Raw genomic sequence first — 15,450 nt, 5'->3', positions numbered from 1 at the left:
TCCAACTTGAAATCTACCAATACGGTTCAGCCAGTTACTCCATTTCCGCACTTTACAGCCAGCCACTCACAGCTCTCTAAATCACTTCAAGCGGCTGAAGGGCCCTACCTTCGCAACAAATTCAACAAACTAAATCACAAGAGTCATGTGGTTGTAAGTGAGAAATGTGAGGGTCTTTTACAACTTCGTCCTTACCCAAGTAAGTATATAAGAACAGGCAAGGTTTAAAAAAACAAAGTTGCCCGTTACTGTAAATTAAACTCGGGCTGGCCACTAAACCTTGCTGACGATATCATCATGGTCAGGAGAGTGCGCTGGCTAGGTTACACCCCAAAATCCTCGAGGGGAGATTGCGTTGTAATAAACTTTAGAAATCCCCATTTGGTAAGCCACCTACTATACAGACTGGATCATTGCGCTAAAATCACAGGCAAGATTTGTGCACTGCCACTGAGGTCTCTACTGCCCTGTACTGACAGCTTCAATAGCTCACCATTCTCCAGGTGCAGACTTCAACACAGTTGCTCAGCCGACTTCTTCCTTTGCCAAGGAAAATCGATCTGCGTTTTTAGCAAATATGTCAGATGTTGAGTGACTACCTGATCCCTTGGCCAGCCTTTCCACTGATACTGGTCCAGAGGCTCACAAGGGAGATATCTCAAGTAACCTTGCAAACTTAGGAGACGCTGTTGGCCCAAATTGTCTTAAACTTCTGTCATGGAACATTGCAGGCAGCAGTAAAAAGCCGGACAGTATAGACTAGTTGGATTTAATCAAAGGGTGCAACGTTGTATGTTTCAAAGAGACTTGGGCCCTTGAAGACTTTGATATTGATGTTTTTCAAATGTTCTGCAGGGTTGCTACACCAGCTGTCTCAGGCAGACCTACCAGGAACATAGGGGTTCCTATTTGCTTAAGGAATATCAATTTTAAAGTCGAAAAGCTCTTGTGTACCCCTTGTTCACAGATTTTGCACCTGGCATTACCTGGGCTTCTCGACATTTTATTAATTAATTATTATTTCAACTATTTTTCCAGCCACCCCACCAATTTGATTATTGATACAGACCAATTGATATATATTTATATATTGATATAGACTTATTTTAAGTATCCAAATGAGAGCCAATCTATATGTGGCTGATTTTAACATAATCAATTGCCTGTTTAGAGGAGAAAGGTTATATAGCATTACTGACTGGCATGAGAAAAACTTAAAGCACTTTATTCATACCCCATACAGGTATGACCAAACACAATTTACTTTTTAACTTAGACTTTTTCAAAGAAGGTGTGTTTATTCCACCAACATTTACTGGCAGAGGCAAGGGTTCTTCAATGGATTTTATCCTGTTTTCACCTCACATTGTGTCATACATACAGGACTCACATTCTGCTATCAAATATTAGTGATCATAATCCATTAGTCCGCAGCCTAACATACCCTTAGGATAAATTACAAAAACACAGCTTTCTCCCAGATGTTCAGTTTAAAAAAAATAATGGTATTAACCTAACATGGAGAAAAATAGATCATGAACAATGTCTTGGAAATTTCATTTAATCAAAGCAAGATGAAGTCATGATCTACCTATCTGAGGAGGCTGTGTTGGGTAGTTTTGGGGCTCTGCAGCTTCCCTTCTAGCCTACTAGTCATGAAGCTTAAACATAAGAACCACACCCTTACAAATGGATTAACTCTGCATGCACTGCTGGCCTTGCACATTTAAGAGAACTTAAAAGTGTCCCATGTAATATTGAGGATATAAGAAAATGTAGAGCTACCTAAAAACCCTCTTAGAAAAAAGGAAACAGGAGGTAAGAAACCAGGTCTGGGGAGACCTTCATGTCACTGCTCCATTTAGGGATTCCAGGGTCTTCTGGGAAGTTATAAACAGGCCATTTTCACTGACGATAATCAGCCCAGAATTGAATGTCACAATTCAGCAGAGGACTGGGTCAGTCACTTTTACAAACGTTTTTAGCCACGACTCACAAACAAAAGCCACTGTAGAGACACCAACCCCTGCCATGTTGTAAATCTTAGCCCTAAGCAATTCCATCCAAGTAAATGCAGTAAACAGAGCTATTTTACAATCATCCATCGGAAAGATGCCAGGCGCTGATGTAATTTCTATTGACATTTATAGACAGATTCATGTTTTTTGGGCACCCCTATTAACTGTCTTTCACGCTGTAGTAAGAGGCAATATCCCAAGTTCTTGGAAGGAGACCATCCTTGTTAACTTTTTTAAAAAAATGGAAACAGAAGTCAACCCTCATGTTATCAAACTATCTCCCTTCTGATCTCCTCAGTAAAGATTTTGGGGTGGGTCCTCTGGCAAATTCTGGAAGACTGGGCCCCTGGGAATATATTTTTCTCTGTAGCACAATATGGAGTCACCTGGGGGTCGGTGAACACAAAAAACCCCATACTGAGATCAGATAAATATGTCCAAGCTAGGGGAGGGGCCCTTCACAATGCATTCATGGACCTCTTTAGTGGGTTTGAACTCATGGACAGGGGCAAGCTATGGTCTATGATGGGCAAAACAGGGATTGTCCCAACCTTAATAGACCTTGTAATACATCTGCCTAGAGACACAAAGGTTCAGGTTTGTTTCAGCATAAATGGCAAATGTACCTCATCCTTTTATTCTAGCAAGGGCGTGAGGCAAGGATGTATTTTAGCCTCTTTTTTTCTCTTTTATATATATGCCCACAAGTCAGTGCAGGTAGTGAAAGGTAAGAATCTCCTTAAAGTCAGGAACTGCCCAGTAATCATTGCACTGAAAGTAGATGAAGCAGTCTTGATTGCCCCTACTGTAAACGGCCTGCAGCTGCACCTTGATATTTTTAACGATTTTATGGGGGAGTGAAATTTGAAATTAAATGATCAGAAATCACACATAATGATTTGTGGCCTTAAAAAGACTTGCTCAAGCCCACACCACATAGATGGAATCCTAATTACCAAAGTAAGGAGTCTTAATTATCTTGGTGTTGTGTTATCAAGCAATTTGAATTGGGTTAAGCTGTAACCCGGAGAGCCAGCACATTTAGTGGGGCTATTGAGGGATTTTTTAGGTTATCTATTAAACTGGGACAAAAGCATATCAGAGAACTTATCAGGTTGTATAAAAGCAAATGCCTTTTCTTGGGGTGTTATGGGGCCCTTGTCTAGGGCTACACCCTCTGGGCAGACTTTAAATTATTGAGAGTAATTTTCTTTGCAGAGATCTAGCAATTCCTAAGAGTATGGCCCGTTTCATTGTGCATCTGGAGCTTGCCTACCCTATTTCGAGTATTTGTCCAGGTTGCCCCATCATTAACTTGGTTTAAGATTTAGCATTCCCAGTATTTCTTAATATGTCTAATTTGGCATTTTTTTCAAACCGACAAATTCATGATGCAGGATTCCAACCAGTCATGATGAACATACTATACTCCGCAAGCAGTTCGAAAAATCTTAATAATTATAGCTGTAGAGTATAGGTTGTTACAGAGCATGTTATACATATATGTCCAGCAAATTTCTCAGGTGGATAATATAGCTCCTGCATCTCGGAGGGGGTCAGTCATCATAGTGCCATCTCCAACCCCTATCCCACTGGACATATGCAAGTCAATATCAATAATATAAAAAGTTGAACATCTTAATAAACTCAACATACAGAAAAACAGTGGAGAGAAAAAAAGAAGAAAAAGAAAGAAAACACATAGGGGGTCATTCTGACTTTGGCGGGCGGCGGACGCCGCCCACCAAAGTTACCCCGTCGAAAGACCGCGGGGTCATTTCGACTTTCCTGCTGGGCCGGCGGGCGACTGCCAAAAGATCGCCCGCCGGCCCAGCGGGAAAGGCCCTGCAACAATGAAGCCGGCTCCGAATGGAGCCAGCGGAGTTGCAGGGGTGCGACGGGTGCAGTTGCACCCGTCGCTTTTTTCTCTGTCTGCAATGCAGACAGTGAAAATCCTTTAGGGGGCCCTGTTAGGGGGCCCCACGACACCCGTTCCCGCCATCCTGTTTCTGGCGGTGAAAACCGCCAGAAACAGGCTGGCGGGAAGGGGGTCGGAATCTCCATGGCGGTGCTGCAAGCTTCAAAGCCGCGGTCGGAATACTGAATGAAGCACCGCCAGCCTGTTGGCAGTGCTTCAGCCGGCCTCCACCCTGGCGGTCATAGACCGCCAGGGTCGGAATGAGGCCCATAGACTCTTGGAGTGGAGGAGGTAGGATTATGATGCATCATAGTTGACGCCATCTAGTGGGAAAGGTCTGTGGGGAGTTTCAAGCAGAGGAAGCTTCATGGAGTGTCCCAGTTTTTCCCTCTGTTCACCAATCGATAGTGATGCTCATGTGTGAGCATCCAGTCTGTCCCACATCTTAAGTATGTAGTCATCCCATTTAGTTGAAGCCCCCCTCCCCCTTAATGAGTATAGCATGAGCCATTGCATCAGCCTCTGCTTTTGCCCATCTTAATACACCCCAGAGCCAAGAGCCAAGCAATGGCAGCTGGGCTGCTTTCTAGGCCAGAGCAATCAATCGCTTATAGACAACCATGGCCAGGTTAGCAAACTTAAGGTGATATTTAGAGTATTTCGGGGTATATTTATACTCTGTTTGCACCGAATTACTGTCATTTTTTTTTACTCTAATTCAGGGCAAAACTTACTCCATATTTATACTTTGGTGCTAGACCCACCTAGCACCACATTTAAGGAGTTAAAGTCATTTTTTTAAAGTGGAGACCTACCTTGCCCTAATGAGATGCAAGGTAGGCGTTCCCATGCAAAAAATGACTCTATGGCCTTAACGCCATATTTAGGGGCATATTTATACTCTGCAGCATATTTATACTCTGTTTGCACCAAATTAGTGTCATTTTTTTACTCTAATTCGGTGCAAATCTAACTCCATATTTATACTTTGGTGCTAGACCCATCTAGCACCATGGCCCTGATTTATACTTTTTTTGCGCCGCATTAACGTCATTTTTTGACGCTAAAGTGGCGCAAGCTTACAAAATATTGTCCCTTATTTATACTTTTTGCTGCAAAACTGCACTAACTCAGTTTTGCACCAAAAAGTTTAGCACCGGCTTGCACCATTTCTGTGCACCAGCCGGGCACCATATTTATGGAATGGTGCAAGCCGGTGCAAAGGGTAGGCTAGAGTTTAAAAAAATGACTTTAGTCGGGTGGGGCTGGCAGTATAGAAGAAGAGGGTTTAGCACCAAAAAAAGGCTTTAGGCAGGTTGGAGTAAAAAAAATGACTCTAACCAGATTAGCATCATTTTATGGTGCTAAACCTACCATGCCACATGACTCCTGCCTTAGAAAAGGCAGGAGTCATGCCCACCACCCCAATGGCCAGCACAGAGGACAGGGGTCCCCTGGGCATGGCCATTGCACCCTCTGCCATGTATGGGGGCCCATTTCAGGCCCCCCTATGGCACTTTCAAAAATAAAATGCAAACTTACCTGTGCTTACCTGGGATGGGGTCCCCCATCCTCGCAGCCCCTCTAGTGTGGGTGGGCGTGCACCTGGGGCCTGGGGAGAGCACCTATGGGCTTATTCCACGGTGTTCCACCATGGAAATAGGCCCACAGGTCCCCTAACGCCTGCCCTGACCCAGGTCTTAAAAAATGGGGCAAAGCAAGCTTTGCCCCATTTTTGGACCCCTCCTCCCTCCCTTGCACCATTTGTGCATGGGAGTATAAATATGGCGTTAAGGCCATAGAGTCATTTTTTGCACGGGAACTCCTACCTTGCATCTCATTAAGGCAATGTAGGTTTCCACTTCTAAAAAATGACTTTAACTCCATAAATGTGGCGCTAGACGGGTCTAGCACCAAAGTATAAATATGGAGTTAGTTTTGCACTGAATTAGAGTAAAACAAATGACACTAATTCAGTGCAAACAGAGTATAAATATGCCCCTTAGCGTCAAAAAGTGATGCTAATCTGGTCAGAATCATTTATTTTGACTCAAACCTGCCTAACGTCATTTTTTTAAAAGCTAGCCTACCCTTTGCACCGGCTTGCACCATTCCATAAATATGGTGCCCAGCTGGTGCTAAAAAATGGAGCAAGCCGGTGCAAAACCTTTTGGTGCAAAACTGCGTTAGTGCAGTATTGCACCAAAAAGTATAAATAAGGCCCTTCATGTGCTGTGTGACAGACAATAGGAAGGATCAAGTGGCAGTTGTACCTCTAGCACATCAGATACATGCTCTATGAATTGCTTCCATACTCGGGTCAGGGGTGGACAGTCCCACACCAAGTGCAAAAAGTTTGCATCATGATGCCTGCTTCTTGGACACACTGGGGCAACCCCAGGTAACATCTTTCTCAGACGGTGTAGCATGAGGTATGTATGGGGTAGGTAACTGAATTTGGTAAATTTCCGTCTGGCATTGTGGTACACACAGATTGAGCGCCATTTTCCAATGTTTATACGTTAGATCTCTTCTCAGGCAGGCGTCCCAACGGGGCTCGCTCCACATCTGTATCTTCGCCTCTGCAACCTGTAGCGCTGCATATAATGCTGCGACTGCTTGGTTGCCCAGACATGTGTCATACACACTGCGGTCCATTATGTAATGGCGAGGGTTTCCACCCCAAGTGTTCCTATCCTCAAGGACAAGGGCATTATATCCAAAGAATTAGCCAGCCCCCAGATTATAATCAGCCTGCAATTCTAGGTAGGAGCCTAGGGATCCCTCCTGGAAGAGGTCTCCTCCCTCCAGGGCCCCGGGTCATGCATGTCAGCAAAGCTCTCAATCTGGGCATGCTCCAGGATGACAGCTGTGAGGTTTAGGGTGGCGCAACCCTCCATGGCTGAATATACCTGCTCTAGCAGCTCTTTGCAGTATGCGTCAGTCTCCTCCATCTCCCAAGTGTGCCTCCGGGCATCAATTGCCACTCCAGCGATTCCTTGTCCCCAAGTTCCTCTCTGATCTACCAACCCTAACTCACTGCATTTCCCACCAGCCACTGCATAGGCCATTGAAAGTGGGTCGCTGTAAAGTAGAGTTTGAGTTCAGGTCTCTGAGGCCCCCATCTATCAGAGGATGCTGGAGTATGGTAATAGCTATGCACTTACGCGCTCCGCCCCAAACAGTCGTACATCAGTCTCCGGAGTTCCCCAAAGAAAGCCCTAAAGTGAATCACCAGTACCGCAGCAAAAAAGTAAAGGAGCTATGGGAGTACTATCATTTTTTAGATTGATGATTAAACCATAGGTGATAGAGGCAGGTGTTTCCAGCATCCCAGTGGTTGCCACAGAGAAGTCAGGGCCCTACTGTGATTGTCGTCTAGGTATGATAGATATTTACCCCGAGGTAATGGAATATCTCAACCCACTAGGGCAGCCAATCAGTAATCACCCCCTCAGCCTCTACTTGATCTACTCGATGTAAGAGGAAGGCACAAGACTTCACCCAGTTCATCAGACATCATCTGCGTACAGCGAGCCCACGAGTCAGTGAGGCCCCACCATGACACCCCATGCCAGACCCCTGGCCCATAATAGAGCAGCCAGGGGCTCCATAGTTAAGGCAAAAATTACATGGGAAAGTGAGCAATCCTGGCGCAAGCCACTACTAAAGCCTAATTGTTGAAATAATAGCAGTATCCCTGCTCGGGCTCCGTGTAGAGCAATTTTACCCACGTCTGAAATCAGGGCCCACTCCCAAGTACCTAAAGGACTGTCATTAGATATGGCCACCCAAGGGTGTCAAAAGCTTTTTTGAAGTTTAAGGAAACCACCACTGGTGGGCCATGGGAGCCCTCTCCCACTCCCATGATGTGACATAGTCGACTAATGTTGTAGGATGTAGCTCTGCTAGAAATAAATCCATATTGGTCCTGGTGGACCAATGTCTCAAGCGTTGGGAGCAATCGGTTGGCAGCACTTTGCTGAGGATTTTATAGTCAATGTTGGATATGAGCCAACCTCTCTGGGGACCCTGCCAGGCATGGGCAGCACCACTATAAGTGCCTCTCTTAGGGGCTCTGGTAGCCTCCACAGCTGATGATCCTATTTATACATTGCGAGTAGCTTAGGAGCAATTAAATGTTGCATAGTGTTCCACTGGGAACCTATCCATTCCCGGGACCTTATTGCCAGCCATTTGACGTTTCACAGATTGTAATTCCTCCAGCTGCAGTGACTGCTCTAGGTCCTGGAACTACAGGGGGCTAAGGTGGGGAGGGTGGCCCTTGTGTCATACTCCCAGAGCTGGTGCAGGGGAGAGTCCGTGGGGATTACAGTGTCTCATAATATTGTGCAAAGACCTTGCAAAGTTACATCTCAGTGCGTGACACCTCACTGGTGGGAGTGCAAACTGGCCCAAAGATAGTACGAGGCACCTCAATGCATAGCAGCCATGCCTGAGTGCAGCCAGCTTTATTCCCCTCCGCATGCTGATGAGCTAATGAGGCCTTATAATCAATATTATTAAGACAATGCACCGCATCCCTATGCTGTTCTCTTAGGTCCTGCAGTCTCACCTGTGTCTCAACTACTGCCACCGCCTCCAGTTCAGTGGCACCCAAGCACGCCTCCAGTCACAGGACAGTCCGGAGGAGTTATGCCTGTTCTCCCTTATGAGGCATTGATAGTGGCCTCTCACAACCACCTTCATGGCATCCCATTCGACACTCTTGGTCACCACAGAACTCTAATTTTCCTTGAAACAGCAGAGCCAATGTGTGCTAGCAGTGTCCATGTACAATAGATCCAGTAGGCTTCTGTCCGTTTGGATCGTGGGTGTAGTGGCTTGGAGGTCTTTCTTTTAACCATACCTTATCAGTTGCGGACCCTGGAAAGCAGGAGCAAGGGCTTTGAGCAGAAGTACTGTATCTTAAAATCACCAACTTCAGTGTTCCTAAGGCAATCTTGAAGAGCCCACTGCACTGACAGTCCAGAGGCCCATCTAGGCCCGGGGCACAAAGAGCACTTGTTGCAGCAAAGGTTCACAGGTGAGACCCGAGACCGCAGGTCAGATGGAGCCCAGAAGATGTAGAGAGTCAGCAGCATTCCCCCTCAGTTTTGCTTACATACTCTGACCCAACACTTACCCAGGACAAGCTGCCAGCAGTTCCTTTCCCTTTTTCCCCACATGCACCGTTGGCTCAATCTTCTGGACAAAGGAGACCCAGCTTGAAGGCAAAGAACACTAGTAAGTCCTGCAAGGCACCCTGTGGACTGGCACAAGCTCTCACATCATTCCCAACCTCACAGCACCATCAAGTCTCACTCTCCTAAGAAAGGAGGGACCTCTCCTGACCGCCCACACACTGGCAGGCTATGTGCAGTCATGGCAGCAATGGAGGTATTTTATTGTGCCTTCTAGCTTACCCCAGAGGCAGCGTCACATCGTCCTGAGCAGCGGCCTTCTTGGTCCCACAAGGGGCCTGTGTTTTCACTCACTGCCACTGGCCTGATGCGAGTGTCCTGAGTGAGCTCCCACTCTGCTTGTCTACAGCTCATCGGAAAAGGGAGTACTCAGCACCTTCCACACGGCTGCTGGTTTTCCCGATCCTCCAGCCACAAACCCCGTCTCTAACCCGCCTCCAGCTCTCTGAGGTAGCCAGGTGCGGTGCAGTGCAGCATGCTCTTCTCTGATCACATCTGTCAGGGGCCTCAGCCTCCACACCGGTGCACAACCAGCATCTCCCATACAGTCAGCCTCTAACAAGTTTTGTGGCCCATGGCACTTCAGCAGTGCTGTCTCCTCCATTTTGCAGTCTCACACTGCTTCAGAACCTACAGCTATACTTCTGTCATGTCTGGGGTGGGGGGTTTGCAACAGGCTGCCACTGCAAGGTGTGGGGTAGTGCGCATCAAATTCTCCTTGTGGTGTAAGCTGCATTGCCTGTTGCGCCTGCAGGCAGTCTTCTGGCATCTGTTCAGAGCAATTCACAGCCCAGGCTCTAAACAACTGAGCAGCGCCTCCGTAGAGATGCTGTATCCAGCTCCTAGAGCGAACTCCAGGGCACATATGAACAGATTGAGGGCCATATTTATACTTTTTGACGCAAAACTGCGCCAACGCAGTTTTGCGCCAAAAAAATTAGCGCCGGCTAACGCCATTCTGAGGCGCCAAGCGGGCGCCTTATTTATTGAATGGCGTTAGCCGGCGTTAGCCGACCGGCGCTGCCTGGTGTGCGTGAAAAAAAAACACGTACACCAGGCAGCGCCGGCGTAGGTAAAAATGGCGTTTGGGCGTCCCAAAATGGGGCAAGTCAGGCTGAGGCAAAAAAATCGTCTTAACCCAATTTGCGCCATTTTTTTTTGGCGCCCACACGCCATTAACATGACTCCTGTCTTAGCATAGACAGGAGTCATGCCCCCTTGCCCAATGGCCATGCCCAGGGGACTTCTGTCCCCTGGGCATGGTCATTGGGCATAGTGGCATGTAGGGGGGCACAAATCAGGCCCCCTATGCCACAAAAAAATTTAAAAAAAATACTTACCACAACTTACCTTTTCTTCCCTGGGATGGGTCACTCCATCCTTGGGCGTCCTCCTGGGGTGAGCAAGGGTGGCAGGGGGTGTCCCTGGGGGCAGGGGAGGGCACCTCTGGGCTCATTCTGAGCCCACAGGTCCCTTAACGCCTGCCCTGACCCAAAAGAGGCGCAAATGCGGGGTTTTTTGCCCCGCCCACTCTCGGGCGTGATTTTTGCCCGGGAGTATAAATACCACGCACATGCCTGGGAGTCATTTTTTAAGACGGGAACGCCTACCTTGCATCTCATTAACGCAAGGAAGGTGTTCACGCAAAAAAATTACGCTAACTCCATGAACTTTGGCGCTAGACGCGTCTAACGCCAAAGTATAAATATGGAGTTAGTTTTGCGTCGAATTTGCGGCGAAAAAAACGACGCAAATTAGGCGCAAACGGAGTATAAATATGCCCCTGACTGTCTAAGGACCCTGGTTAAAACGAAGCCTAAGTGAAAGGCAACCATCTGCATCGCCATCTTGGCCACACCCCGGCATTCACAGTATACTACATTCTCACAAACAGTCATTGAAGACTGCCTTTGACAGATGTGGCTTCTATCTCATGGCCTGCCTATGTTAAAAGGGCTTTTTCTGATATTGGTTTGTCAAACCGCTATGATTCTCTTAGTGAGATTGCCAATAGATCAAAATATACTGTGAAATACCTTTTTGCTCAGCACAGAAACTAAACTAGCTTTTTTTTTAAATCTCTTAATGAGCTCGGTTATGTAGACGTTAAGTGGGCGGAGGGGACATAATCATATTTAACACTGATCATGAACATTGAAGATAGATTTTATCTTAGGCGTTTCAGACTCAGCACTTTGCACTTTACAGTATGGTAACCTTCCCTCAACAGAGCACTTGGGCCCATATTTATACTTTTTGACGCTAAACTGCGCTAACGCAGTTTAGCGTCAAAAAGTTTTGCGCCGGCTAACGCCATTCTGAAGCGCCATGCGGGCGCCGTATTTATTGAATGGCGTTAGCCGGCGCAAGCAGACCGGCGCTGCCTGGTGTGCGCGAGAAAAACCACGTACACCAGGCAGCGCCGGCGTAGGGGGAAAATGGCGCATGGGCGTCTTAAAATGGGGCAAGTCAGGTTACGTCGAAAAAATCGTCGTAACCCGACTTGCGCCATTTATTTTCGACGCCCATCCCCCATCAACATGACTCCTATCATTGTAAAGATAGGAGTCATGCCCCCTTGCCCAATGGCCATGCCCAGGGGACTTCTGTCCCCTGGGCATGGTCATTGGGCATAGTGGCATGTAGGGGGGCACAAATCAGGCCCCCCTATGCCAAAAAAAATTATTAAAAAAAAATAAAAAAATACTTACCTGAATGTCCCTGGGGTGGGTCCCTCCAGCCTTGGGTGTCCTCCTGGGGTGGGCAAGGGTGGCAGGGGGGGTCCCTGGGGGCAGGGGAGGGCACTCTGGGCTCATTTTGAGCCCACTTGTCCCTTAACGCCATGCCTGACCCAGGCGTTAAAAAGCGGCGCAAATGCGCCGTTTTTAGCCACGCCCACTCCCGGGCGTCTCTTTTGCCCGGGAGTATAAATACCACGTAAAGGCCTGGGAGTCATTTTTTAGACGGGAACGCCTCCCTTGCATATCATTAACGCAAGGAAGGGGTTCACGCTAAAAAATGACGCACATTCCGGGAACTTTGGCGCTATTCGCCTCTAACGCCATAGTATAAATATGGCGTTAGTTGGCGTTAGTTTAGCGTCGAATTTGCGTCGAAAAAAACGACGCAAATTCGGCGCAAACGGAGTATAAATACGGCCCTTGGTTTCAATCCTTACCATTCGTCCCAGTGCCACAACTTCTAAGCAAACTCTTGCATACTTCATTTTTTGGCAGCTTTTATGCACATCCCAAACTGCAGTATCTACCCTCACTATTGCGGACTTATGGTTCTAGATCACACAAAGCATGCTTGCAACGTCTTCAGCTTTTGGATTCAGAATACTGCTGTTTAGTCATTATCACTTATGTTTCACAAGCCCTAAGACTGAAAAGACCGGAGAACAACACTAATTTCGATGAAACTTGAATTGATGTGCCTCCAAGGTTATGTTTTTACGTACATCCTCCATAGGATTGATTGTTCATACTTTAGACTAAACAGAATTTATAAGATGGGTAACCGTTAGTACTTGATTACACTTTGAATCTTGTTGTATTATTCGTTTTATAATCTCTGACGAAATTGTGATTATAGTTATACCAGCAGACTTTTTGTCATTGCTTTTGAGCTTTAATATATTTATATGCCTCTATTAACGATTTACTGATTTTTCACATTTGTCATGGCTTTTTTAGGCGAATAAAAACTTTTTTAAACTCTCACACTGCATTATCTATCAATGGGATACACTATCAAAATATATATTTTGATTTGCTCCCAGCTGGTCCATAGCAACTCAGGAGATTCCAAGCTTCTGAGACAGCCTCAAAATATGATCAACTCACATATTGCTACACGTCTTCCCCCAAGAGATGCACGTGAACATCACAAGAGTTCTAATAAATAATTAGTGTTCACCTAGATTACAGAATGTGTCAGTAGTGAGAGACAATTTTATATTTCCTCTGCATAGTGGTAAATATGTCCCTGACAACTGTTCTCATCTCTGCTGATACAAATTCCAGAAATAAAGGAGTTCCCGAGAACATTCCAAACGATTCTTGTACTATGTGCCTGATCTGTTTCCTAGTGTGAAAATGATGTAGTCCATGACCGTTATCATGTATTTTAGATTAGCTGCCTCATTGTTCTCCCTACTTGACAGTGTTAATTATTTTAAAATGTTTTCATTTATTACCTTTGCGTGTAGACCTTTACAAGGATTACTCATCACAAATCGTACAAGGATTTTATATTGTGACTAAAATCTGCTATCACCCTTTCAGCACGTTCTTTTTTATGGCCCTCAGAACCAATTATTCACTATAATATATTTCAATGAGACAAAAATGGCAGTGCCTAAGTAAAAAAACAAAATGAAAACAGATGTTATTCTTGTGACATTCCTCTGAAACAGAACATTGAAAAAAAGGGATATAACAAACAATTTTGGGAAATTCACCCCCAGTTTAAGGGGCTTATTTATAATATCAATACTATCCAAGAGAGCAGGCGCGCCCAGGTAGTTACTGAATCAGACCCAATGCTTAGCCCTCGGCACCCTGACTCTGACTTGGATAATGCTATTTAAAAGGTTGGGTTACTAGCCACATCCTGAATGGATTTCTTTATAAGGTTACTGTGGCAGGGTGCGTGGCGATAAGAAGGACTATGAGGCTCAGGTGGGGTGTGAACGAGGACTTTATTTAATTTTAGATGTCTGTGTTAGTCTTTAAAGGTCTAGGGCTTGTGGACTCTCAGCTCTATGTTGTTTCTTCTTTCCCAGGGTTCCTCTTGACCAGCGAAGGTACTCTTCGTGGGACTCCCAGGTGTACCGGAAACAAGAGGAAAGCAGATATGGGTGAGTCTAGGATTTTGGTGATGCACATTAGTGTCAACGAGAGAGAGAGAGAGAGGGTGAAAGGGAGAGAGAGAGAGAGAGAGAGAGAAAGAGAGAGAGAGAGAGAGAGAGAGAGAGAGAGAGAGAGAGAGAGAGAGAGATACCGTCCCCTAGAATAGTGTGATGACCTGGAGGTCAGAATGTGTAAGAGAGTCACCTTTTTGTGTCTTCAGGAGTGACAGGGTTTTGTTTCTTTGTGTGTTCTTACTTTTCTCCCTTTAGTACTCTTATTTCACTTCCTTAATGCCCTTATTTCTCTTCCTTTTCAATGTTCTTATTCTTCAGTGCATTTATTTCCTCTCCTCTAGTGCTCTTATTTCTTAGTGCCCGTATTTCTTCTCCTCTAGGGCTCTTATTCCCTAGTGCCCTTCTTCCTTCCCTCTCCTCCCCTCTCCCTGCACCCCTCGCATCCTCCCTCCTCCCTGCACCCCTCGTCCCCTCTCCTCTCCTGTAGTCCCCTCCCTCCCCTTATTTAACCAGAAACTGTCCTCTATGTAGGACCGTACCTGGTCGAGCCACGTCCCTCTGGGGACGTGGCGGAGTTCACGCCTTTCTGGAACCTCTCCAGTTTCTGCCAGGTTCTGTTCAGCCGATTCCCGTGGCTCTTCCGTGGTCGGACGTCCTCCTGTCTCCTCGGGTCTTCCTTTCTCTTCTTCTTTTTCTCCTCCGGTGTCTCTTTCAGCTACTACGCGCGCCGCGCGTAGTCCGTCGTCGGTTTTTACTGTCTCAGGAACCCGGATATCCGGGTTCCCAGCGAGGCAGGACACATCCATGTTGTCATGACGCCCGGACAGGGCGTCGGCAAGGAAAGAGAATCGGGACTCCATTCCCGATTCTGTTTGTAATGTAGCCAGAACATCCGTCTGCCGGCTACACACCCCATCCCAAGATCGGGAATGATACAGTTCCGAAGGCCCAGGAAATCGAGACAAATAGGCCCTAATTCTGAGTCTGACGGGCGGCGGAGGCCGCCCGCCAGACTTCCCCCCTCCGAAATACCGCTCCGCGGTCGAAAGACCGCGGAGGGTATTCCGAGTTTTCCCCTGGGCTGGCGGGCGGTCTTCGCAAGACCGCCCGCCAGCCCAGGGGAAAACTCCCTTCCCACGATGACGCCGGCTCGTAATAGAGCCGGCGGAGTGGGAAGGTGCGACGGGTGCAGTTGCACCCGTCGCGTATTTCAGTGTCTGCTTTGCAGACACTGAAATACTTTTAGGGGCCCTCTTACGGGGGCCCCTGCCGTGCCCATGCCATAGGCATGGGCACGGCAGGGGCCCCCAGGGGCCCCGCGACTCCCCCTCCCGCCATCCGGTTCCCGGCGGGAGAACCGCCAGGAACTGGATGGCGGGAGGGGGAGTCGGAATCCTCCATGGCTGCGGAGCGCGCTCCGCAGCCATGGAGGATTCCTAC

The 15,450-nt window shown here is 47.0% G+C and overlaps 1 long non-coding RNA gene across 1 annotated transcript in view; it reads left to right on the top strand.

Annotated features, from left to right (window-relative positions):
* Window positions 1-14,005, top strand: part of LOC138295512 (uncharacterized) — a 189,524-nt gene extending 175,519 nt beyond the window's left edge. Inside the window, exon 3 of the long non-coding RNA XR_011203612.1 lies at window positions 13,930-14,005. This is a non-coding gene — a long non-coding RNA (uncharacterized lncRNA). The remainder of the gene's footprint in view (window positions 1-13,929) is intronic.
* The last annotated feature ends 1,445 nt before the right edge of the window (window positions 14,006-15,450 follow it).

This window comes from Pleurodeles waltl, chromosome 1_2 (assembly GCF_031143425.1).
Source record: "Pleurodeles waltl isolate 20211129_DDA chromosome 1_2, aPleWal1.hap1.20221129, whole genome shotgun sequence".
Classification (NCBI taxonomy): Eukaryota; Metazoa; Chordata; class Amphibia; order Caudata; family Salamandridae; genus Pleurodeles; species Pleurodeles waltl.
The sequence above is the reverse complement of the archived record's forward strand: the minus strand, read 5'-3'. Positions and strand labels throughout refer to the sequence as shown.